Here is a 4,543-nt window from a genome sequence, read left to right on the forward strand (position 1 = left end):
TGTTGGTGCTCCAGACACGGCGTGCTTATCCAGAGCTAGCTTATGCAAACGGAATTTAAAAGCTTTCGACAACCAGGTGGAAGAGAGCTCTCACACTGAGAGGCTCAATAAACCCACAGCTTAGTGAGGTTTCAGACACACCTTGATATGATCATTAAGTATTAAGAGACTAAATATAACAAACAGGTATAGAAATACTATATGACAGTAACAAAAAGTTGTTAAAAATAACAAGATAAGTTAAAAGGGGAGCGATTTGTAAAATCATCCAAAAAGAAAAATCTGCTTACAGTTCCTGTTTCATATGGGTGTGAAAGATGAAGTCCATAGATCTTTTAATTTTGCTCTCAAAGTGCACCAGATTGAATGCTTTCAACTTCCCAATAAAATTTTAAAAAAAAAAAAAAAATTCCCTTTCCCCCCGGGGAGCATGCCCCCAGACCCTCCCTAGAGGGGTGAGGTCCCCCTCCCCCCCCCACTTAAAGCATGTTCACAATGGATAGGGTAACTAAATACATTCTGCGACCACATATGTGTCCATACTTTCTGTTTTGTGGTCCATGCCACAACCGGCACGTGCATGCATACGTGTGGCATGGTGAGATCTCTGATTAAGAGGTTGCTTTTTTCTTTGCACAACATGAATGAAAGGCCAAATGAATGGGCTGTGATTTTAGTTTTTTTAAGCAGAGGTTGAGTTCAATAATTTGTACGGCCCTCGGAGGAGGTTGTAAAAATTGAAAGGAAAAAGGTTCCCCACCCCTCCTGTAAATAATAATAAAAACCCTTGATTTATAACTTAACATTTCCGTCTCCTATTGATCTGAGTATATTATAAAGAATAGCCAGTTAATTGAAGCATTATAGCACAGGCCTTTGTCAGATGGTATATTACGCTGTTTTTTTCTTGCTTAGNGAATAGTTCTCTCTTTTTTCACCATACCTGTGTTTGCACCACTGTAAACAATGAGCAACTGCATGTGTATGAGAATGGCCCTGACACCATTTCAGCCCAGATTTACAAACTCCCAGCAGGACAAGCTCAAGCTCAATTCTCGCACTGAATTTAAAAAAAGAGAGTGAGGGACTGCAATATAAGAGGGACAGAAAGAGAAACTTTAAAACTGTTCAATTGTTATGATGTGTAAAGACTGATATCGTTCTATAATCGTCTGAAACTTTTTAAGTCATGATGTGAAACGGTTAACAAAGAAAAAGGGAAACTCAAGCTGCTGCTACACTTTATTTTATTTATCTAAAATTAAGCACTTTTAAGATGCACATATTTTCAAAAGCTATTTTATTTATTTTCTCTATTTTATTTTTAAATGCAGCCCGAGAGGAACATTACACATATCCACAGTATTTACTCTGTGTAGTTCAATGTTAATTGACAATAAATATTGTTGTTTTTTAATTTACTTTCTTTATTTGATTGGCAGTCAGTTGTTGATGACATGCAGACGTTGATAAAGCTACAGGCTACTTCAATCTATATCACACTAATTCATAAAGCAAGTTAGACATTTTGATGTTCCGGACCTTTGCATGGGGAGATTTTCTCTAACTGGACCTCGTTGCATTTTAGTTGAATACCCCTGATGTAGAGTGTGGAGCCTCAGCAAGTCTATTTGACATTCATATGTTCAATAGTTGTTTAACAGTAACACATTTGAAAGTGCAAAAAAAGGAGATCATACAACATAGAAAGAAAAAATGTCCTTAATAACAGCATTTATTTACAGGATCTACACAGGAGCATTGACTGCATTAAATAGCAGAAAGCCCTACCCTAGCCCGGATAGGCCTGAACAAAATGTGACCGGACTGTGATTGAGATGTTGGGGTATGTGCAAACACTCCTAAAGATTTACAGATTGAAGTTTATATGCTCCACTGCACTGAACGCCTGCAGCATACAGATGTTGCTAACCAGCCTCCGGGAGAGGATTCAGTCTATGGGGGAGTCGATCACCGAACATTATGGAAAATCTTAACAATTAATGAAGACAAGCTGTGTTTTTCCCTTCTTCTGATTTAATTAAAAACGGCAGCAATGTATTATGTGTCTTCAAGCAACTGTCAGTTCAGTGACAACTTTGTTTTCCACCTTCTGATAATAAACTAGGCTTTGCATTGTCATAGTCAATCAGTAAAATACAAATGTACATACACTATATGTAGCTACTTGCAAAAAGTACAACAGTCTATAAATAATATAATGTTTCAACTTGTTTTAAATACAACTTGTGCTTTCATACAAATGCTATTAAAATAGAATTTTTTATTTTATTGTGAAGCCCAAATCAACCAAAAGATAATCCTGACAGATAATTGAACCCAATGTTAACTCACAGTACTAATTATTTTTCATTTGTATCAAGTTTGTTTATTTAGGTCACCAATTCAAATACAGAAATGTTCATGTTTTTCTCAATTACTTCAAACCGTATTTCTAAATGAGGATTACAAATGTTCTAGTCATTGGAACAATAAATTAAGCGGCCCCATCAATCATCATTAGTACACAAACAGCTGCAGAAGGCCATTTAAGGTTGTTTGCCTATTTATAGTGAATGGATAATGTATTCAGTGTGCATTAAAAAAAAACACATTTCAGCGGTTGGCTGTGCCAGGGCATAGGAAGTGGACACATCAATGTTTATGATAATGAAAAAATATAGCTCTGCCTTTTCAAAAGTCACAGGAGCACTGGGGTGATGCCGTACAGTTTGGATTTGTGTTAATTTAAAAATGAGTTAAATATGTTCTCCTTATAGCATTCAGAAGCACCTTGAGATGACGTTGTTTTTAAAGTGTGCTATATACATGAAATGTATTATTATTATATGTGCCTGATTTCATTGGGCAAAACCTCAATCTGGACTTTGAGACCATCATTCACATGATCAGTACTTTTCCTTTACTCACTTCACTCAATCAGTTCCAGAGTACAACTACTGATATCCTACCACAAGGTGAGGATTTATTGAAGACTGGCCTTTAAGTTCAAACTTTTATGAAGCGCGGTCCCAAGAGGTTTGGGAAAGGGAAATGAATTGTTTGTGTTTATGAGTGAACTGGGCACCAGGCTGGCACTGTAAAACATGAGCCTATGTTTACCGAGGTCTTTTTTAACATCATTAAAAGTGCAGTTGGGGGCACACATGGAAGATCAACAGCAGTCACATGGAGCACACTGTGGCTGAGACTTGGAAGTCCTCAGACCAGCAGACTAAGCCTCCGACAGCACCGACACTTAAAAGCATGGCAAAAATACTGGGAAAAGGTTACAGTGTACCAAAAAGTTATTAGAGCGCAATTGAAAAAGAAACTCAAGCAGAGAATAAAATAGTTTTTTTTTACTGAAAGACCGAATCAAGACAACTTGCTTTTTTTCATTCAGGGTAAAAATAATGCATTTATCTTAAAGGTCCCATGTCATGCTTTTCCGGTTATTACCCGTCCCCCTGTGTGTTATGAAGGTTTTTATGCATGTAAACGGTCTGCAGGCGAAACTGTGGCGCGCTTAAACTGTAGGTGTACATTGGGGGTGTGGGGGGGGTGCCGGTGCTAGTGGAGCCTCGCGATGTCTCGCTGTCTCGCAGCAAGCAGGAAATGACGCGCAACGTCCCGCCAACACGGCACCCAGACCCCATGCAGCATTCTCATCTGTTTGTCATTACTGGTGTCATTTTCTGGTTGCTAATGCCATTGTAACACATAATCACTGATGTTCCGCTGAGACAGAGTGGGCGAGCTGACCAATCAGAGCACAGTGGGCTCATAGGGAGGGAGGGGGGGCAGGAGCTCCAACAAGCCGTTTAGGACAGAGAGTGAATACACATACTATACAGAGATGCTGTATGAGAAACCAATGTGAGTTTGGAAAATTGCACAATATAAATCAATTTTAACAACAATGGAATCATGATCAGTAGAACTGGCCATGACATGGGACCTTTAAAGCAGAAAACCAGACCGGAGGAAGCCTAGGGGAAGATTTGAATGCAGGAGCTTTAGGAAAGGATACAGTGTACTACTTCTACTACTACTACCACTACCACTATTCCTGCTACTATCGCTACTATTAATTGACTAAACACTGTGGGGGAAACTTCTGAAGCAATTGGAAACAGGACTTGAGACACGAGGAGAGCTGGAGCTTTGATGGCAAACACTGACGGTTTATTTGGAGCTTCGGCCGGAGAATTCAAAAGACATGTCATGAGCCACGAGTTGACACAGGTTGAGATGCTAAACCAATTCTGAAGATCTCTACCCCAGACCCATGTATTTAGCTAGTTCTGAGAGAATAATCAACATTGTGCATCACAAGATAGAACACCTCTATCAGCTGACGCCAACACAGGGAGGAACAGGGAGACAAAACACTGAGAGCACAGCAGCCAAGGCTACAGGTGCGTGTGCTCAGTGAGTTCATTACAAACTGATAAACTAGGTCAAAGTTACGGGCCTTGGAAAATATTTCCCCAACAATCACTAATTGATTAGTCGTCAAATCGTATGAGTGTTAGTGGAC

This window comes from Notothenia coriiceps, unplaced genomic scaffold, assembly GCF_000735185.1.
Source record: "Notothenia coriiceps isolate Sejong01 unplaced genomic scaffold, NC01 NC01_scaffold00026421, whole genome shotgun sequence".
Taxonomy (NCBI): Eukaryota; Metazoa; Chordata; class Actinopteri; order Perciformes; family Nototheniidae; genus Notothenia; species Notothenia coriiceps.